The sequence below is a fragment of the Callithrix jacchus genome, chromosome 13 (genome assembly GCF_049354715.1).
Source record: "Callithrix jacchus isolate 240 chromosome 13, calJac240_pri, whole genome shotgun sequence".
NCBI classification, from domain to species: domain Eukaryota; kingdom Metazoa; phylum Chordata; class Mammalia; order Primates; family Cebidae; genus Callithrix; species Callithrix jacchus.
The window spans coordinates 12,994,585-13,017,282 of NC_133514.1; the positions used below are offsets into that span (position 1 = coordinate 12,994,585).

The 22,698-nt window shown below is 46.0% G+C and overlaps 1 protein-coding gene across 13 annotated transcripts in view; it reads right to left on the reverse strand.

Annotated features, from left to right (window-relative positions):
- The window catches only part of EXTL3 (exostosin like glycosyltransferase 3), a 133,139-nt gene that overhangs the window by 50,632 nt on the left and 59,809 nt on the right, over window positions 1–22,698 (reverse strand). For 4 of the 13 annotated variants that reach the window (XM_035269652.3, XM_017963657.4, XM_035269649.3 and 1 more), the window contains exon 1: window positions 1,001–1,158. The exons of 4 other annotated variants lie outside the window; for them this stretch is intronic. The gene's annotated coding sequence lies outside the window, so the exon portion shown is untranslated. Of the gene's footprint in view, window positions 1–981; window positions 1,159–2,154; window positions 2,213–22,698 lie in introns of those variants that run through there. 5 more of the 13 variants (XM_078347118.1, XM_035269648.3, XM_078347113.1 and 2 more) reach the window with 2 other exon arrangements.

Here is a 22,698-nt window from a genome sequence, read left to right on the forward strand (position 1 = left end):
TTCACGAAGCCTTTGGAGTTTTTTAAAAAGGGAAGGAAAACAATCCAGGTTGCGGGGAAAGGCGGTTGGGAGGGGGGGGTGGCTTGTGAGGCGAAGGTGGCGGGGGAGGGGCAAAATCCACAAAATTTAAGTCTTCTAAGAGCCACGCAGATTTTATTAATAAAAGGAGCTGAACCTCTCGCTCAACGTGGAGAAGAGAAAGCAGCACCCATCGGCAGCCGGGCAGCCCTGCCTCGCCTCCAAGGGGCTCGGGATCGGTGCTGTCCCAGTAGCCGGGCTCGGAGCTCGGCCGCGCGCACACGCCCCGCGCAGCCCTGTCCGGACCCGCCCGTGCAGCGCAAGGCCGGCTCTACGGGGAGCTGGGCCTGGGCGTCAGGGTCCTGCAACACCTGGACCCTCGGACAGGAAGCGGCTCCCCAGACTGTGCCTCCTGAAAGGAGGCGAGCCCGGCAAAAGGAGCTAGGGGGAGGGCAGCAGGCGACTGCGTGTGGGAAGAGGGGGCAGATGTGGGAGGGCGTGCACGGGAAGGGGTAGGGGAGTCCCGGGCTGCGCCTCCCCGGACAGAAGATGCTCAGGGCCAGCAGCCGGACAAACACCACGGCCACAGAGGGTGGAGGGCTTCAGGGAGCAGAGGCGGCTCAACAGCTGCAGCCGAGCGTCCATGAAAAGATGTGGAGGCGCGTCCGGAGCAGCTCAAACTGGGGCGAGAGGGGGCGTGTGGGGGCGAGGACGGGGTGCCCCAGCACGGGGACCCGTTAGCCCTTCCCGCTGCCGGCCGAGGCCCTGGAGGCCTCTCCCCAGGCCCCCGAGCCGCCGGGAAGGCCTACTTCGCTCGGAGGCTACACGCCTCCCGCAGCCGGGCAGCAGCCTCCCCTGGGCACGGCGGAGCCGGTCCCTCCCGCCGCGTCCCTAGCGCTCGGGGCCAGCCCAGGTACCCTCCCACGAGCCACTGCAGACGCAGCCCCCGCTCCTCGGACTCACGCGCCGCCAGCAGCCCTACCGGCTTCCACCTCAGGGACCTGCCGCCGCCGCCGCCGCCGCTGCCTGCGCGAAAGTCGGTGTCCCAGAAGCCGCTCTGGCTGCCGGCCGCCCGCCTTCCAGGCCGCGCCGGATCCGCCGCTCCCCCTGCCGGCCGGCAGCCATTTCCGACAGGCGACTGCGGAACTTGCCGAAGGGCGCCGCGCCGGAAATGGCCGAAGCCGGCGTTCGCGCACGGGGGCGCGGACGCGGGCGTGCGCTAGCTACTTTCCCGACAGCGTCGGAAGACCGCCGAGGCCTCCCGTTGCGCCGTGGGGGACAGCCGGGTCGGGGGTGCGGGGCCGGGCGCCAGGAATTGTGGGAGGCGCGGGGTACGCGCGGACCGCCCTCGGAGCCCCAGGACCCGCGTCCTGCAAAGGCCGCCAGGCCCGGTCGAGAAAACCCGGCCGCGGAGGGCTGGGAGGATGCTCCCTGCGGCTAGAACCGGGTCTGGCCTCGGAGCCACCGCCGCTTCCTCAGGGGCGCAGGCGTCAGGAAAGTCAAGTCACAAACCCGAGTCTAAAACTCCATCCCCAGAGAAAAGGCGTCCAAGGACGGGCCCTGCGCGCGGCAACGGCCTGCAGTTTCTGAAGCCCTTTGACTATTTCCCAACAAAGACACGGCCGGGCCCCTTGGATGCTTAGGAAAATCCTGGGGCTTTGCAAAAACAACAGGTTAATCCCGTCGTGTGGGATGATCACCAAAGCAAGACGGGAAAGGCCACCGTGTCAGTGCTGTGAGCTTCGACGTGCACGTTTTCCACAGTCCCAAGGAACACGTGACTGTTTCCACACTTGGGAAATCAGGACGAGACCTCCTGGATCGTGGAACACGATGGGGGTGGGAGCAGGCACCCTACCTGGTCACCAGCTTAACTCCGAAACCAGCTTTTAAAACCTGTAACTGCAGTATGAGCTACGATCCAATTTGCCCCAACGTATTTTTTAAAATGATTTTAATCTCCAGAGCACAGGGCTTCTCCAGGGTTTCCTCACCAGGGAAACCCCAACACACAGGGCCTGGAGAAGCCGGGGAGAGAACGGCCAGGCTGGCTTCTGGCCCTGCGCTTGGGTGGTCGGCTGCCTTTAGAACTGCGCCCCAGAGACAGGCTCACAGCTGCCGAGCTTATCCACTTACCCTTCCTGGAGCCCAGGCCCAGTGCTCTAGCGAGGAGGCTGAGAAGACGCTGAAGACTGATGGCCACGGGGGACAGCTTGGGCTAAGGATGACGTTTGCAAAACAAAACTTGAAAAACCCATAGCAACCTGTTTTCTAGAGCACCCTCTTCATCTCTCCACCCCCAAACCAGTCCCTGTGCGGATCCTCCTTTTCCCTTCCTCTTTCTCTTGCTCTCTCCTCCTATTCACTCTTTTCCTCTCCTTTCCTCTTGATTACTGCAGACAAACACTTTCCAAGTCCTACCTCCATCAAATGTATACATGCAACTCCTTACTGTTACCAGTTTGTTGAGGAAAGTCAAGAGACGGGGAGGCAAAGTTTCAAACTCAGAAACATTGCAGGAAATGAAAATAGAGTGAGTGTTGCCCAGGTATCATGAATTGTTTTTTTTTTTTTTTTTTTTTTTTTTTAACAGTTCCTCTACTCGGTTCTTCCTCCAAAGGTACTCGATGGTAGCAGGCAGGGGCTTGGCAGTGTGGGAGGAGACACCACAGAAGACAGGGAAAAACTGCCAGGTCCTGGTTCATCTCCACACTGGCGAGAGAGGACGTGCAGGTACCTGCTACCTGTTGGACTCAGTCTTCTTTTACGTTGGAGTAACTTAACACGTTGCTGCCCTTAACCTTGACTTATTTGCTTAAGATGATAAAGCTGGCTGGGATCACGCCTCTCATCCCAGCACTTTGAGAGGCCCAGACAGGTGGATCACGGGGTCAGGAATTCGAAATCAGCCTGGCCAACATGGCGAAACGCCGTCTCTACCAAAAATACAGAAATTAGCGGAGCATACTGGTGCACACCTATAATCCTAGCTACTTGGGAGGCTGAGGCAGAAGAATTGCTTGAACCCGGGAGGCCGAGGTTCTCAGTGAGCTGAGATCGTGCCACTGCACTCCAGCCTGGTGACAGAGCAAGACTGTCTCTGGTGGTGGTGGTGGGGATATGAAGCTTTAGAAACAACCGGGATAGTCACCTGCTCCTGACCCCCTCCGCCTTTGATCTTGTGAGCCTGCACTCTCCTGCTCCTCTCTCAGTCTCCTCTAGCTCCTGTTACTTCTCCTAGCTTGTGTTCTCTGCCAATGATACGACTGGGGCTGCTTCTTCCTCCTCACAAGTTCTTCTTGCTAATTTCAGCCACTTTCCCTGCATCATCTTCACCTGCAAGCTGATCCTTTGCAGCAGGGCTCGGGGCCCTGCTGCCCAGAAGCACTCTGGACAGCCTCACATCATCGTTGTCCTATTTTTATTTGTTTTTTTGGAGACAGGGTCTCGCTCTGTTGCCCACCCTGGATTGCAGTAGCATAGCAGCATTATCACTGTTCACTCCAGCCCTGACGTCCCTGGGCTCAGGTGAAACTCTTGCCTCCATCTGCAGTAGCTGGAACCATAGATGCCCACCACTGTGCCTAATTTTTGTGGGGTTTGTTTTTTGTTTGTTTTTGAGATGGAGTCTCACTCTTGTTGCCCAGGCTGGAGTGCAGCTGCATGATCTCGACTCACTGCAAACTCCACCTTCCGGGTTCAAGTGATTCTCCTGCCTCAGCCTCTGGAGTAGCTGGGACAGGGAGGCACTACCACGCCTGGCTAATTTTTGTATTTTTACTAGAGATGGGGTTTCACCATGTTGGCCAGGCTGGTCTTGAACTCCTGACCTCAAGTGATCTGTCTGCCTCGGCCTCCCAAAGTGCTGGATGACAGGCATGACCCACCATGCCCAGCCTAATTTTTTTTTTTTGGGGGGGGGTAAAGACAGGATTTCACCATGTTGACCAGGCTGGTCTCAAACTCCTGAGCTCAAGCAGTCTGCCTGCCTTGGCATCCCAAGGTGCTAGGATAACAGGCATGGCCACCAAGCAGGGCCATCATCACCCTATTAATTCATACTTTATGAATACTTAATTGCCAGACAATAAGCTAAAACCTTTATATGCACTGTCTCAATTGAATCCTTACAAGGAGGCATCAGCTACCAGACAGGGAACTGAGACTTGAAGAAGCTAAATAAATAAAGTGCCCAACACCGCAGAGCATGGAGCAAAGAACATAAGGGACTCCAAGTCTTCCTAACTTGTGAGTTCATATTCTGACCAGAACAATCTGGCTCTCTCACCAGGGCCTTTAAACTTAATATAGCCCAAACGGAACTCATCTTTATCCCTTCCCACTTTGCACTCCTCAGATGTCCTTATTTAATAAATAACGTTACTTTTATCTTTCCTAACCCAGAAAATCAAAATTTGGCATCATCTTCGACTTCTCTCTTTCCCCTCACATTCAATCAGTTTCCAAGACTTAAAGCCTTTACTTGTAGGATCTCTACCATTCAGCCTCTACAATTTCACACCTACATCCCATTCTCATTCCCAAATCCCCATAACTCCTCTCCTGACCCATCCCTTAACACTGAAATTCCTGGCTTGGAAAATATGGTCACATTCACAGCAGCTGTCCTCAAGAAGGAAGCCAAGGCAACAGTATGCATGAAGAAGTGAGTCTTCACTGATCTCTCCATATTTTGACATTTTACAGCACTTATCTCTACTTAGCATTTTGGAACTGAATTCAAAATAGTTTTGCATTGTTGTTTAGCAATCATGTATGTAGACTTTTTTTTTTTCTTTTTGGAGACAGAGTCTGGCTCTGTCACCCAGGCTGGAGTGCAGTGGCGCCAAGAGGCTGGGAATACAGGCACATGCCACCACACCTGGCTAATTTATTTTTAGTAGAGATGGGTTTCACCATGTTGCCCAGGCTGGTCTCGAACTCCTGAGCTCAGGCAATCTGCCCACCTCAGCCTCCCAAAGTGCTGGGATTACAGGCGTCAGCCACCACGCCCAGCCTGCCATGTATGTACATCTTTATTCACATCCACAAATTAGGAAAAGCAGGATGCATTGAGCCTTTGGTACCCAGCAGCAGGAGCCTGTGGGTCTTCTGTCTGGAGCACAGTCACAAGGACTGAGCATCAGCAGCACCCAGGCTCCTTTCGGCTCCAAATTTTAAAGTCCCATAAGACAGACATCATTGGCCCAGCTTGGGTCACGTGTCCACCCCTTTAATCAATCAGCTTTGGCTAAGCAGCAGGTCAGCCTGGTCCAAACATGGCAGCTGGAGGCCTCACCTGTAAATAGAGCTTGTTCCCAAAAAAGAGGGAGGCACACACCATTCATTTGTTTATTCAATCAATCAATCAGCAAATAATTGAGTATCTATAGAGATAATATGCAAGGTTCTACTACCTACACAAAATGTGTAAAACATGGCCCTGCCCTCACACCATGAAAGTCACCACATAAAAAGAAACCACCAGATAAAAAGCATAACGGTATTCATAAGTACTCATGAGTGATCAATTCAATTATACATGATGGAAGATAATTCATTATACCTAGTATAAACCATTGGCGGTAAAAGTAGTCAGCAGTAATGTATACCTGATCAACAGAAACTCACAGCAACACTATTTACACAAAAAGAGAAAAGTACCCAGATGTCCATCAGAGGTAGACCAGAGAAACAAAATACAAAATATAATACTGCACAATGGCTCACACCTATAAACCCAGCACTCTGGGAGGCTGAGGTGGGCAGATCACTTGCCCGAGGCGGGCAGGTCAGAAATTTGAGACCAGCCTTACCAACATGGTAAAACCTTGTCTCTGCTAAAAATACAAAAATTAGCCAGGCATGGTGACATGTGTAATCCCAGCTACTCAGGAGGCTGAGACAAGAGAATCGCTTGAACCTAGGAGGCCAAGGTTACAGTGAGCTGAGATTGTGTCACTGTACTCCAGACTGGATGACAGAGCAAGACTCCATCTCAAAAAAAAAAAAAGCATATATATATATTTAGTATATGCATGCACAGAATACAACAATAAGAGCGAATGCTCTACAAATATAAACAATATTGCTGAATCTCCCAAACAATGTTAAAAGCATCCAGACACACAAAAATGTGTATGGTATATGATTCCATTGATAGAAAGCTTAAAAACAGAAAACTAATCCACGCTCATGGAGTCTTCAGTAAGGGGAACAAAAGGGGCCATCTGGGCAGTGATAATGCTGTTTCTTAAGCTGTGTGCTGGATTCACAGGTGTGTTGTTTGTCACATTCATCAAGCTTACACTTCCCATGCATCCTCTTTTCTATATGTATGTCATCCTTCAATAAAAAGTTTTTAAAAAATAACTGGGCTTGTTTGGTGGCTCACACCTGTAATCCCAGCACTTTGGGAGGCCAATGTGGGAGGAGAACTTGGGTCCAGGTGTTTGCCACTTGAGCAACACAGGAAAACCCTGTCTCTACACAAAAATTTTAAAAGCCTGGCATGGTGGCACCCTTAAGTGGCTGAGGTAGGAGGATCAGTTGAGCCAGGAGGTCGGTGCCACAGTAAGCTGTGATGGCACCACTGCACTCCAGCCTGAGTGACAAAGTGAGACCATGTCTTCAAAAAATAAAAATAAATAATATGCACTCAAAGTAAGACACCTTTAATCTCCCTTGAACATCAATGTCATGATTATCCTAGAGTTGCCAATTACTGCCACATTCCTTACCACCACCACCGTTACGCCCCCCCTTCTTAGAGACGTAAGACACCAGGCCCTTTGGAAGGAACCACTATATTTACAGCATGATCTTCCCGCCTCTGGTCCCAGCTGACTGGACTTCTCCTTACCTAGAAATGTGGGAACAGGTCACTGTAACTAAGTCACATGACAGAGAGTGCGCTTGATCTAATGATTTACACAGATTTGAGGGAAAAAAATTTCTGGGCATGTGCACAGTTGGTAAGCCTAGAAAGCTGGTCTGTGAAAACAAACACACCCACCAGAGATGGAAGGAGAAGCCTCAGAGGCTGTTGACATTGACCTCTGGTACCCACATGTCCCAGCTGACATGGAGTGTCCATGTGATTGCTTATGTAGCCTTATTATTTTTAATAAGGATTATTTTCATAATCCTAGCACTTTGGAAGGCTGAAACGGTTGGATCACAAGGGCAGGAGTTCAAGACCAGCCTGGCCAAGATGGGGAAACCCCGTCTCTACTAAATATGCAAAAATTCCCAGCTACTCAGGAAGCTGAGGCAGAGAATCACTTGAACCTGGGAGGCAGAAGTTGCAATGAGCCAAGATCATGGCATTGCACTCCAGCCTGGGCAACAAGAGCGAAACTCCATCTCAAAAAAAAACAAAAAAAAACCACCTCATTTACTTAAGCTAACATGAATACATTTCTGTCCCTGGCCCCAAACATGGCCCTGACTAAAGGTACCACGTTCTTCCCTGGAAGTAACTAAGTAGTTATTTTATTTTTGTTTGTTTGGAGACAGAGACTCGCTCTGTCACCCAGGCTGAAGTGCAGTGGCGTGATCTCGGCTCACTGTTGGCAACCTCTGCCTCCTAGGTTCAAGCAATTCTCCTGCTTCAGCCTCCCAAGTAGCTGGGATTACAGGCATGTGCCACCACGGCCAGCTAATTTTTTGCATTTTTAGTAGAGACGGGGTTTTGCCATGTTGCCTAGTCTGGTCTCAAACTCCTGAGCTCAGGCAGTCTGCCTGCTTTGGCCTCCCAAAGTGCTGAGATTACAGGCGTGAACAACTGGCCCAGCCCCTAAGTAGTTATTTCAGAGCCACACTCAGCACTTTGCATGTGTCAGCCCATGTGCTCCTTTAACGACCCTAAACAATAAGAACTGTTATTATTCCTTCGTCACAGATGAGAAAACTGAAGTCCAGGGAGGTTAACTACTTTGCCTAAATCATCAACCTAGTAAGTGGTGGTGCCAGGCTTTAGACCTCAACGGTCTAACTCCAGAGCCTGAAACTTTACCAACTCTGCTCTACTGTGGTGCAGGAGAAATGCTGACCATGGTGATATGAACTGTCTGCTGCATTAGTAGATTCAACGAAGGCTTTGATTTATTAAATGAGTTCAAATGTAGAAATGACACAAAAGATCGGCTGTCTAGAGAAGCTGATGCGCACATTTCTTTCACAAGGGAATTATCGTTTGAGGTGTACAAGCTAGAGACATGTAAACTGTGACAAATATACCAAACAAGTCTGTGTTCTCTTACCAAGAAATTATTTTACAGATTTCAGCAGCTGCTCTCTTGGGGGCCCCCACTGATTGCTTATTTTTCCCCAAGTGTTTAATATCCAGGAGAAGGGGGTCTGAGTCCCAGGGAAGGAGAAACTGGTGATAACCGTTACTTCAAGTCTCAGGAAGGAAGGTGCCTGGGTCATCTTCCAGGCTAATGGCCAGCCCCACAATCCACTCAGCAAGCCTTCTAGATCACTCTCAAACAAACCATTGGTGACCACCAGCAATCTTCAAAGGGAATTATCAGTGAGGTTAAGTCAGATAAGAACTTAGTCTATCTGTAAGGCTTTGATTTTAAAGAAAGTGCGGACACCCACTATTCAAGATCTTTCCTATACATAAATGACTGAGCAATTTGGGGCTTATAATTAGAACCATGCGTGACAATTTCTAGATTGAGGTTCCAAGGTTACTCTTCTCTTTGGTCTATCAGCACCAAAAAGACAAAAGGTCATCTTCTAAGGCTCCAGGGATGGCACTCATTACCCTGATAAATGGCTCACTTTAGAAGTCCTGGCTCTGATGTTACCTTTTAAAAGTGGCTGCTTTTTGTCTGGCCAAAGGTGGGGCCATTTGGGTGGCCCACAGATAATTTGAGGCAAGAACACTGAGTTAACATCAGTTTTAAGACAAAACACATTTTATTGCTAAAAGAGTATTTGTTAACTCATTACCTCATGTCATAGTATTCTCTGCCTGGCCATGTGGCTGTAAAAAAATAAACATTCAAGTTTCCCATCAGAAATCTTAGCCTGATTCAAAAATGTTATCTGCAGCTGGGTGCTGTGGCTCATGCCTGTAATCCCAGCACTTTGGGGCGGCTGAGATGGGTGGATCACCTGAGGTCAGGAGTTTGAGATCAGACTGGACAACATGGCAAAACTCCGACTCCTCTGAAAATACAAAAATCAGGTGGGTGTGGTGGCAGGCGCCTGTAATCCCAGCTACTTGGGAGGCTGAGGCAGGAGAATTGCTTGAACCTGGCAGGCGGAGATTGCAGTGAGCTGAGATCGAGACATTGCACTCCATCCTGGGCGACAGAGTGAGATTCCATCTCAAAAAAAAAAAAAAAGCTGTTATCTGTGTAACACACCTAACCTGTAATGACCAATTAAGATTCAAATTAGCTAGCACCAACAGCGGGTATCAAAATGCCATCAAAAATTTCTAAGCTTGCACCTACAAATGTTCCCTAAGGCAAGCATAAACACATCTAACATTTACCCTAAATTATGCCAGTGAGTAGCAAAAATGTGCTCAGTTAGACGCAACATGTCACAACATGGTCTGACTGTTGGAAGAACTTAGTGCAGTGAGAGCTATACCCAGAGGAAAGAAGTAAAATTAGGCAGAGTGTTGATGGCTGAGTTCCAGTGTCACATTTATATACAGCTCAGTGACACTAGAATTGTCCTTACACCAAAAGAAAAGTTATTCACGTCTTCAAAAAATCAACTGCTCACTACTTTCATTTAAATATGCCTGTGTGAACAAGGCATTCCAACTGAAAACTGGCAAAAAATTCATAGAGGTTCTCAAAGAACCTCAATTAGCTTCTTAGTCAACCAATTTGGCTATAAAATCAAAACCAAAAGTGCAATTTCTGAAACTATGCTAAATACTTCTAGATATATATAACTTGTTAATAACATTTGGACTTTATGTATAGAATGAAACAGTAGTTTTCACCAAAGGGATTTTCAAAATAAAAATGTATAGGTTTTAAACCAATTTATGAAGATCTACAACAAGATTTTATTGAAGACAAAGGTTTCCCTTATTTTCTTTTTTTTTTGAGATGGAGTTTCGCTCGTTACCCAGGTTGGAGTGCAATGGCGCAATCTCGGCTCACTGAAACCTCCGCCTCCTGGGTTCAGGCAATTCTCCTGCCTCAGCCTCCTGAGTAGCTGGGATTATAGGCACGTGCCACCATGCCCAGCTAATTTTTGTATTTTTAGTAGAGACGGGGTTCACCACGTTGACCAGGATGGTCTCGATCTGTTGACCTCGTGATCCACCCGCCTCGGCCTCCCAAAGTGCTGGGATTACAGGCTTGAGCCACCGCGCCCGGCCCTTATTTTCTTAAATATTACTCGAAATTAATTATCAACCTAAATGGTTACAGCATGATTCTAGTAGGTTCCAAGTCAACCCCAGAACAAAATAATAACTGATCCCTTTCCCAACCCAAGCCTTCAGTCTTGCAAACACTAGGTCATAGATTAAAAAATGGAACCAAATGAAAATGTGACCACATTACTACAAACCCATCAATTTGGAAGGCAAAGCACTAACAATCCGAAGTCTATCTCTAATGGATAGAATGTCAGATATTTCACCCTCATGTCAAAAGAAACATGTATAATTACATCATCTAGGTTACTAAGAAAAGCATATCTTTGAAGTGAAGAGGTAATTATTTAGAAAAGAATACTTGACATAAATGAAGCAAATAATCAAAAAACACATTAAATATCTGTGAAATGTATTAACTATGAAAGCTGTTTAAAAGCTAATGCCAGGGGGTGGGAGGCTAGGGGAGGGTTAGCATTAGGAGAAATACCTAATGTGGATGACGGGGGTATGGATGCAGTAAGCCACAATGGCACATATATATCCATGTAACAAACCTGCACGTTCTGCACATGTACCACAGAACTTAAATATAATAAAAATAAATAATAAAATAAAAAGCTCATGCTGAGACTTGTGTTACTTTTATGTACATTTAGCCAGGCTGCAGTAATGCTCTATTTATCTTTATTCATTAATTAGCTTAAATAATAAACATCTAAATATTAGTAGGAACATAAGTAGCAAAAAAAAATCACAAAAACTGATACATTAAACATTTGCCAACTCTTTAGCTTCTATCTAGCTCATGAGCACAATTTTATAAAATTGCTGTCTCTGTGTCAACCATTTCAAGTCCTTCTTTTTCACTTACTTTGAACTATTATGTTTCCACACGATTCTCATAGTCATCTCGAAAGTTACTGGAGCACCCTAGGGTCTAGCTCAGTGGTTCCTGAGTAACAATTTGTGAACTAAGATAGGATGAAGTTTTCATCAGTCCACAGTTAAATGTGAAAAGCTCTGACGAGTTTGTGAGTTTTTAACAAAGTTGAATGATCCCATTGAAAGGACTAGCCTTTATTCTGAGATTATATCCTTCTCCCTTTTTTATGTTAAAATGTGTTTTTATGAAATGATCGTGGTGGTGGTCAACGGCAGCTTTTTCTTTTTCTTTCTCACTTAACAAAACACTGAAATAGACTTATTTTGGTATCCCCTCCCCAGTTATTTTTTATTTTACTGGTTTATTAAATCTAAAAATCTGTTAACTATAATACCAGTCTAGCCTGTCTAACAACACACATATAAATTAAGACATATACTTCCCATCATCTCACCCCCCAACATGAAATGTTTATTGAGACTCCCATGGCATCCAGCCTCTGAACGGGCCCCCAATGATCCCTGCCCCCTGGTATTCACATTGGTGTGAAGTCTCCACCCACACCATAACCAGGGTCCATCTGTGCAGCCAATGTAGCACAGCAAAATTGATGGTAGGTCACTCCCAGGATCAAGAGACATGAGGCATTTCAGCTTCCATCTTGGTTGCTTTCTCCTTCTCAGATCACGCTAGGAGAAACTCACTGCCATGTTGTGACGACAGTATGGAGAGGCCCAGGTGAGGGACTGAGGCTTCCTGCCAACAGCCACATGCATAAGATTGAGAACAGACCCTCCAGCGCCAGTCAAGCCTTCAGATGACTGCAGTCTCATGAAAGACCCTGCACCAAAACCACCCAGCTTGACGAAATAATCTGAACAGCAAACCCCCATGACACAGGTATACCTATAACAAACCCGCACGTGTACCCCTGAACTTAAAACAAAAACAATTTTTGCTCCAAGCAATAGGAAGAAAAAAGAAAGAAAGAAAGAAGAAGAAACAAACAAACAAAACCACCTCTACCACCACCACCACCACCACCACCACCCAGCTAAGCCACTTCGGAATTCCTAACCTACAGAAACTGTGAAATAATAAATATTTGTATTTTCAAAATTAGCTGGGTTTGGTGGTGAGTACCTATAATCCCAGCTACTGGGGAGGCTGAGGCATGAGAATCACTTGAACCCAGGAGGCAGAGGTTGCAGTGAGCTGAGATCATGCCACTGCACTCCAGCCTGGGTGACAGAGCGAGACTCTGTCTAAAAAAGAAAGAGGAGAGGAGAGAGAGGAGAGGTAAGGAGAGGAGAGAGAGGAGAGGAGTGGGGAGGAGAGGGGAGGAGAGGGGAGGGGAGGGGAGGGGGGAAGGAAAGGAGAAGGGAGGAGAAGGGAGGAGGGGGGAGGGGAGGGGAGGGGAGGGGAGGGGAGGGGAGGGGAGGGGAGGGGAGGGGAGGGGAGGGGAGAGGAGTGGAGAGGAGAGGAGAGGAGAGGAGAGTTTGAGATCATTTTTTATGGAGCAATAGCTAATAAATACAACCCTTTAATCCTATTTCAGCTGCAAAACGAACATCCCTGTAGCCCCCCAGGAAGGCAATGTGGTACAATGCAGAAACTGTATTTATGGCTGAGTCAGAAGAGAGATGGATCAGCAAAGCCTGTGATCTCCTTTACCCTGGCTTTAGTTTACATACTCTGACTTTTTTCTTCTCTGTTGCTTTTTCTACTTTTCTTGTATTGACCAGAGTACTCAGTAAACCGAGTAATCCATCTCTAGCAAGGGAACCAATCCTACAAGTTTATGTGCTTAAAGGAATTACCTTATGTAAATATGGTATTTTATGAAATTTTAGAAAACTGGTGAATTTCTGTTGACAGAATCCCTAACCCCAGCTGTCCAAATCTTTGCTAGACTCATCCAATCCTCAAAAGAGGAGCATGTCTTATATTTCACTAAGAAAATAGAAAACAACATATATGAACTCTTTGAAATGCCTTCCTTCTACCTTTAAGCCTATCTGTAAGTATTGAGGTGAAAAACTATTATTTTGGTAGATACTAGAGTTTTTCTTAGGGATGAAAAATGTCTTATTTAGGAAACTACTTCGAAATGACATTTTAAGTATGGAAGAAGAGAGGATGGCTTAGAATAAAACTCTGAAGCAAAGAGACAGCTAGTCAGATCTACATTTTATAAAATCCAAAAACATGGGGACTGGAGGAGAGGAAATGGGGGTGGATAAGAAGAGATGGGGCTCAAATAACAGTGTGGGAGGCTGGAGCTGGGGGAGAGAGTTCCCAGTGATAGGGGAGCTGGAGAATGTTTAAAATAGAGATATCTATTGTCAGAATTTTAAGTTATTTGTGTTGCTAAGGATATATAATCCCCTAAGCCTTCTGTAATATCTGTCACATGCACAAATGCCTTATGTGAGTGATTTAGGGGAGAAATAAGAAAAAAGACCGCGAGAGGCTGAGTTCCACAACTCAGTCAGCAAAGAACCAAGAAAGGAGAACAGCCACAGAGTTCAGTTACAAGTAAGATGAAGAATTTAGTGGAAGCAGACACTCAAAGCCAAAGAAACCATAAGAAGAGGAGATTCCAGGAATTCACAGAAATGTTGGACTGAGTTTCCCAATGGATGTAGAATGGGGACTTAAGCCAATGTTACTTAAATCTCAGAAAAGAATGTTGCCTTAAGCTGACAGCTGAGTACATATTCACTGATTCTTCTTCCATCCTCTATTCTGGCCCTTGACAAAGAGATGTCCCTAACTCATTTCCAAAACTTAGGTGCTCCATTTTTCAATGTGATCTAATATCCTTCCTTTAAATCTTGCTTGATCAATTATTCTCTTTGCTGTATACATGGTCAATATCCTCCTCACTATAAGGTTTTACTCCCAATCTGCTGCTTATAGACAGGCTCAGGCTCAGGCATAGGGGGAAAATAAGAGAATAACTCAGCTCAAGCTACCATCATCTTATAACACAGGCATTCAACCCAGACAGATTTAGAGGTGAATCTGCGTTCCACTATGTATTCATGGTAGAACACCTTAGGCATATTACATAACCTCTCTATACTCTCTCCACTACAGTTTCCTCATCAGAACATGGGGATAATAATGGTACCTACCTCATTGGAGTATTGTAAGGATCATGCCAGATAATGCATGTAAATTGCTGGCCCAGGGCCTGGTATACAGTAAGCCTTCAGTAACATCAACTCCTGTCATCACCATTTGCCCAAATTCTTAAGAATCATCTCAGGCTGGGCACAGTGGCTCACTCCTATAATCTCAGCACTTTGGGAGGAAGAGGTGGACGAATCACCTGAAGTCAGGAGTTCCAGACCAGCCTGGCCAACATGGTGAAACCCCATCTCTACTAAAAATACACAAAAAAAATTAGCTGGGCATAGTGGTGGGTGCCTGCAATCCCAGCTACTTGGGAAGGTGAGACAGGAGAATTGCTTGAACCTGGAAGGTGAAGGTTGCAGCGTGCCAAGATCGTGTCACTGCGCTCCAGCCTGGGAGACAAGAGCAAAACTCTGTCTCAAAAAAAAAAGAAAGAGTCATCTCTTCTCTACCACCATTCACTCTTTAATCCCTGGGGGGCAGGACTGGCTGCTGCCAATCTACTGAAACTGCTCCCATTAAGACCAGTGATCACCTCTAATATGAGGTTATAAAAAAATAAAGAAACAAAATGAAAAAAAGATAATCAGTAACTTCCCAATTCGTTAATCCCACTGAATCTTTCAGGCCTCCCTTTGGAACTCGTCTTTAGAACTTAACAGACCTAGTCACTCACCTTTTTGAAATGGTCCAGTCTGTGCTTTGCAGGCATTGCCTCTCCCATCCTTTCTCTTTTCTTTCACTGAGTCTTAATTCTCCACCATCCTTTAAATGCTGGTGTGCCTGGGTCTCCACCCTTAGCCATCTTTTCATCACTGGGTGAACACTCCTAAGACTTCAGCAGCCAAATCTCTATCTTTAGCCCAGACTTTTCTTCTGCGCTCTTGACCCAAACTGTCCACTAGGTATCTTGCCCAAGGTTTTCACAAACCCAGTCATGCAGGCCAAATTTACAGAGACTGTTATAAAATCATTATTTTATCTCCCTTCCCCAATTCTTTCCTTTCCCTAGTAATCATTTTCTTTCTTTTTGAGACAATCTTGCTCTGCTGCCCAGGCTGGAGTGCAGTGGTGCAATCTCAGCTCACTGCAACCTCCCCCTCCTCCTGGGTTCAGGCAATTTTACTGCCTCAGCCTCCCAAGTAGCTGGGATTACAGGTACACACCACCACACCCGGCTAATTTTTTTATATTTTTGGCTGAGGCAGAGTTTCACTGTCTTGGTCAGACTGGTCTCAAACTACTGCCCTCAAGTGATCTGCCCACCTCGGCCTCCCAAAGTGGCTCACAGGCGTGAGCCACCATGCCCAGGCCCTAGTGATCACTTCCTCATGTTTCCAGCTTGGACTGGAATATCATTGTCACAGTCCAGCCAGGAGTCCGAGCCGGAAACACCAGTTGTTATCTTTATGTCTTCCTCACCCACCATGTCCATCTGGCCATCAGGGCCTAACGGCACCACCTCAGCTCCCCCGAGTCCTACTCCATCCTACATGACCCCACTGTGTTTCAGAGTGGGCTTCCGAGTCACATACACCTGGGTTCAAATATTAACTATGCCATCAACTTACTAATGACTATTTTTGCTCAAGTGACTTAATGTCTCTGACCTCAGTTTTTGCCATAATGAGATATCGTATGTAAAACAGTTGCACACAGTAAGCACTGAACAAACATTCCTCTGCATCCCCTTCGCTTGGGTCTTCATGGCTCCCTGGTGGAGTGCAGTATCTGCCTCGTTGGTCTATCTTGTCCTTTCTCTTCTTAATTGCCCTAGAGTTAATTTTTCTAAAATAAATCAATCAATCTGGTACTATCATCTCTGGCTTTAAAATCTTCAACATTTTCTTTTTTCCTATGGAAGAAAGTCACAATTCCTTAACATAAGTGGTAAGTTCCAGCTGCCTTTCTGGTCCCTGCTCCCCCAGCCCACTTACTCCAAAATATTGGCTTTTTGCCAACCACTTCATGTACCTACAGGCTTAATCTCCACACACGCAGAGCCCTTCGGCTGATTCCCTTCCCCACATCAAGTTTTGTCCAATGGGCAAGAATCTCACCGCCCACCTCAAAAACTATCATATTAAGGGTGACACCTATTCTTAAGTAGTTCCATTTTCTCTTTTTTTTTTTTTTTTTTCTTTTAGAAAGAGAGGGTCTTGTTATGTTGCTCACGCTGGTCTTGAACTCCTGGCTCAAATGATCCACCCCCTCACCTGCCGTCAACCTCCCAAAATACTGGGATTATAAGTGTAAATCCCTGTACCTGGCCTGGTTCAATTTTTTAAAACTATTTTTTACATATACACAAACATAGGCTGGGCAAGGTGGCTCATGCGTGTAATCCCAGCACTCTAGGAGGGTGGATCACTTAAGGTCAGGAGTTCGAGACCAGCCTGGACAACATGGTGAAACCCTTCCTCTGCTAGACATACAAACATTAACCAGGCATGATGGCAGGCACCTGTAATCCCAGCTACTCAGGAGGCTGAGGCAAGAGGATCACTTGAATCTGGGAGGCGGAGGTTGCAGTGAGCTGAGATTATGCCACTGCTCTCCAGCCTGGGCAACAGAGCAAGACTCTGTCTCAAAAAAAAAAAAAAGAGAGAGAGAAAATACTAAAACAAATGTAAATGTGGCAAAACATCAAAAATTGGTGAATCTCAGTAAAAATAATTTCAAGTGTACAAAAAGTTGCAAAATGCTATACAATTCTGGCAACATTTCTGTAAGTTTGAAAATATTTCAGAAGAAAAAAGAATGATGGGCAGGGTGGCTTGTGCCTGTATTCCCAGGCCTTTGGGAAGCAGAGGCAGGAGGATCACTTGAACCCAGGAGTTCAAGGCGACAGTGAGTTATGATCCTGCCACTTCACTCCAGCCTGGACAATGGGGTCAAACAACTAGCCTATGTTTAAAAATGTCAGTGTCATGAAAAGAAGCAAGGGCGGAAGGAAGGAAAAAAGGAACGGAGGGAGGAAAAAGGAGAAGGGGAGGGGGAAGGGACAGGAAGAAAGAGGGTGAAGCTGAAGAAACATTCAAGATTACAGGAGACTAAAGAAACATGAGAGCTAACTGCAATGTGTGATACTGGATTAGATGTTAACTCGGCATTTAAAAAATTGCTATAAAATACATAATTGGGCTGGGCACCGTGGCTCACGCCTGTAACCCCAGCACTTTGGAAGGCAGAGGCAGGCAGGTCACTCGAGGTCAGGAGTTCCAGACCAGCCTGGCTAACATGGTGAAACCCTGTCTCTACTAAAAATATAAAATTAGCTGGGTGTGATGGTGTACACCTATAATCCCAGCTATTCAGGACACTGAGGCAGGAGAATCGCTTCAACCCAGGAAGCGGAGGTTGCAGTGAGCCTAGACTGTGCCACTGCACTCCAGCCTGGGCAACAGAGCAAGACTCCAGCTCAATAAATAAATAAATAGATAATGAATAAATGAATGAATGAAATTGGCACAATCATTGTGGCAAAACAGTACGGAGGTTCCTCAAAAAATTAAAAATAGAACTACCATAGGACCCAGCAATCATACTTCTCTAGTATTTACCCAAAGGAAATGAAATCAGCATGTTAAAGATATATTTACACTCTCATGTTCACTGCAGCGCTATTTACAATAACCAAAATAGGAAAACAACCCAAGTGTCCACCAAGAGCTGCATGAATTTTATTTATTTATTTATTTATTTATTGAGACAGAGTCTTGCTCTGTTGTCCAGGCTGGAACACAGTGGCAGAGTCTCAGCTCACTGCAACCTCTGCCTCCACGGTTCAAACAATTCTCACGTCTCAGCCTCCTGATAGCTGGGATTACAGGCATGTGCCACCAGGCCCAGCTAATTTTTGATATTTTTAGTAGACACAGGGTTTCACAGTGTTGGCCAGGCTGGTCTGGAACTCCCGATCTCAGGTGATCCGCCCACCTTGGCCTCCCAAAGTGCTGGGATTATGGGAGTGAGCCACTGCGTCCAGCCAGGATGCATTCAATTTTTAAATGTGGAATACTATTCAGCCTTTTAAAAATAAGGAGATCTTATCATTCGTAACAAGGATGAACCTAGAGACATTACGCTAAGTGAAATAAGCCAGGTACAGAAAGGCAAATACTGCACTGATCCCACTTATATGTAGAATCTAAATAAGTCAAACTCATAAAAGAAGAGAGGCGAATAGTGGCTATGAGGGCTGGGGGGTGGGGAGATGTTGGTCAAAGGGTACCAAGCTGCAGTTAGGATGAGTTAGTTCTGGAGATCTGTTGTATGGCATGGTGACTACAGTTCATATATATTTATAAATTGCTAAGAGATAGATCTTAAATGTCCTCACCACACACACAAAAATAAGTATGTGAAGACATATGTTAAGTCATTTGGTTTACTCATTTTACAATGTGTACATATACCAAAACATCATGTCATACCCTGTAAATATACACAATTTTTATTTGTCAGTTATACCCTAATAAAGCTGGAGGGAAGAAAAGAAGAAATATAGGAAGCAAATACTTCTCTGGGAATGCCTTTTTTTTTTTTGAGACAAAGTCTCACTGTGTTGCCCAGGCTGGAGTGCAGTGGTGTGTCTCGGCTCACTGCAACCTCCACCTCCCAGGTTCAAACGATTTTCCTGCCTCAGCCTCCTGAGCAGCTGGGATTACAGGCACCTGCCATCATGCCCAGCTAATTTTTGTACTTTCGTAGAGATGAGGTTTCACCATGTTGGCCAGGCTGGTCTTAAACTCCTGACCTCAGGTGGTCCACCCACCTCAGCCTCCCAAAGTGCTGGGATTACAGGTGTGAGCCACTGAGCCTGGCTGAGGATTTCCTTCTTTTTAAAGGCAACAGTATTTTGTCTACATACTATTAACCTACACCAAAAAAAAAAGCACAAATATTACAGTCTAGCTTGCTCTTCAAAAAGGAAAAAAAGACTAATGCCACTTGGTTTAAGCTGCTGTAAATGTTTTTATTTTTATTATAAAAAAGCCTGGATTGGGTTGTAATTATTGGTTTAAGCATTTGTCTTATTCTATTAGATTGAGAGCTTCTTGAAGCAATAATCTAAATTGCCTTTTGGAATTGAATAATGAGACAAATATCCTAATTCAGGGCAGTATTTCTTCCTGGCATGGTGTTATTAGAGTACTTTTATGCTATAATTTAGGATCATAGTAAATAAGGCTGGACATTTTTTTTAAGAGGCAGGGTCTTGCTTTGTCACTCAGGCTAGAATGCAGTGGTATGATCACAGCTCACTGCAGCCTCGAACTCCTGGGCTCAAGCAATCCTCCTGCATAGCTGTGACTACATGAGTGCCTCACAACACCCAGCTATATTTAGTTTTTTGTAGAAACAGGGTCTTGCTATTTTGCCCAGGCTGGTCTTATACCTGCCCTCAATGAATCCCACCTTGGCCTCGCAAAGTGCTGGAATTAAAGGCATGAGCCACCAAACTTGGACTGGACATTCTTACAATGGAAACAAGAACAGAAAATGACCCTTTGGTTTGGAGCACAGCACAGTGCTGGCATTTATCTACTCAACATACTGTTCTGTGTCTTCACAGAGCCTTCCACAGGCAAGACTGGAGAGCCCACCCCTGGTCCCAGGCAGATGCCCAAAGGAGCTGGTGTGAAGGAGAGGCCTCATGAAAGTCAGAGCTGAATTTGCCATTGATGCCTAGGATTGCAGCCCCTGGTATTTATCACTGCCACCACATGCACTGCAGGAGGGCAGCCCATCCTCGGTTGGCCAGAGGTTTTATTTTAAAACCCACAGGTTAAGAGACCAGTTAGAACGTAGAGGGGAAAGCATGCTCTTCCCTTCTCCGCATGCTTGCTTTGATGGAGAATCCAGGAAACTTTCTCTTCTCTGCAGTATTGAAGCGAGGACGTCTGTCTTAGTCCATTTACGTTGCTATAAAGGAAGACCTGAGGCTGGGTGATTAATTCAATAAAGAAAAAAAGGTTTCTTTGGCTCATGGTTCTGCAGGCTGCACAAGAAGCATGGCACCAACATCTGCATCTGGTGAGGGTCTCAGGCTGCTTTCACTCATGGGGGAAGTTGAAGGGGAGCCAGCATGTGCAGAGATCAGAGAGAGGAGAGAGGGGTGCCAGGCTCTTCTTAATACCAGCCCTCTCAGAAACTAAGAGTGATAACTCACCCCCTCCTCCTGACATTAATCTCTTCCTAAGGGATCCACTGCTGTGACCCAAGCATCTCTCATTAGGCTCCACCTCCAACACAGAATCAAATTTTAACATGAGATTTGGAGGGGACAGACATCCAAACTATCTCAGCATCCATCCTTCTCTCTGCCCACTCTGCTTACTTACTCTTCCTTGTAGAAGAAAACAATTAAGTGCGTGATCAATTGCACACTCACTGCCCACAGGCCACATGCATTCTTCTCTCCTCCATTTGGCAGCAGATTAACAGGGGTTTCCAGCGACTATGCCTATATCCAGGGCCAAGTTCAATTCATGGAGAAAGAAATGAGAAGCCTGTTCTGGCCTTGGAGCCAAGCCACCTTCTCCAGGCTGGCTTCAGTAGCAATCAAGCTGACATTTTCAACCCAGTCTGATTCCTATGACTGTATCATTTGGTTCAGGACTTGAAAGAGAGAAGAAGATGAAGGGCCTCTCAGAACCCTAACAGTGTTTTACCAATCTGTGGATCCCAGCACCTCTCCTGGTGCTTGTTCTATTACGAGCCCTCAATAAATTTTTGTTGTCTTGAACTCAGAGTGTGTAGCACACAGGCAGATAGCTGCTCACAGCTATTATTGGGGTGGTTGTGTTTTTTTTTTTGTAACAGAACAAAGTGATTTTTGATGCTTTTCTAGTTTGTCAGAGGGCTCTGAGGCTGTAAGGAAGCAGCTTTAGTGAACAGAGGAGAGCGAGCTGTGTCTTTGTGCTTCACCATGATTGCAATGCCAGACCGTGATCTCCCAGGGGAGCTGTCAAACAGCTTGACAGCAATTCTAGCAAGAAGTGGTAGAAACACAATTTTGCAATAATGATCATACATTTTTTGAAATTTTCCTTTATCCTTGAAATGCCTTGTGTTGTCGAAAATATATTCATTACTGTTCAGTGGTCTGTAGCGAGTCATCCCTTTAGGTCTCTGTACCCGGAAGTGACAGCCCTGGGAGGATTTTGGCAGAGAGACAAAGGCTCCTAGGCACAGTGGGAGAGTCAGAAAGGTACAAGTAAATAGCAGCTCCAAGGAGTTAGGAGATTTTTAAAAAAAAATAATAAAAGGAGGGGAAGTGAGAAGAAATCATCTTCCTCAAAGGGGCTTTAGTTTTCTAAAAGCAGGCACCATGGTTCTTTAATATTTTTACTGAGCACGTCTCTGGTGCTTTCATTTTCTCTTCCCTCTAATCTCTTCCAGGCATTTCCTTCATCCATCATCCCTTTCCTCTCCAGGATGTTCAACTTCTCCCTGTCTCTACTGCCTCCTTCATCTTGACCTATAAACATGTGTAAGTTTCTTACATCCCCAGAAACTTCCAGCCACCCTCAAATCCTCTCTCTCTTCCCTTCTCTTTGTAGTCAAGGGATGAGCCTATTCCACGGCTACCCAAAGCATGGTCTGTGGACCAGGAGCATCAGCATCCCAAAGGAGCCAGATTTGACATGCAGTTCTTAGGCTCCCAGACCTACTGAATCCAAATCTCTGGGGTGGGGGCCAAGAATCTGTTTCAACACACTCTCCAGGTGATGCTCAGGCACGTCTGAGAAGCACTGCCTCCACTTCCTGCCTCTGCTCACCATCTTGGGCCATCTTCTTCTGTCCCCTTCAGCTTAGCACCTTCCCCAGGGTGCAGTCTTGGGCATTGGCTTCATTGCATTCTATCATTTCCCTACGTGATCTCATCCACTAAAGGTTGATTTGGTTATTTGTGTTTTTTAACACAGGTTTATACCAGTGATTTTCAAATTTACATCTCTCTCCCTGGCCTCTTTCTCTGAGCCCTCAGAATGTCTGGTTGCTTTCTGGACTTGCTTACCAAAATGTTACATGGTTCTCTCAAGTCAGAATGTCTAAAGCCAACTCAGTATCTCCTAAACCCACTCTGCATCAATATCTGCATCATATGGGTGGTATGACAGCTCTGCCACCCCAGAAGCCAGCCAAACCCATTGCATTTATGCTCCCATTTCACTAACTTAAGTTCGCACCTTGAGGCCTGGCCTACAGATGAGCAATCACAGGCTCTTCAAGGATGCCAGGGCACCCCTCACACATTTATTTCTCACAATATTGATGAAAT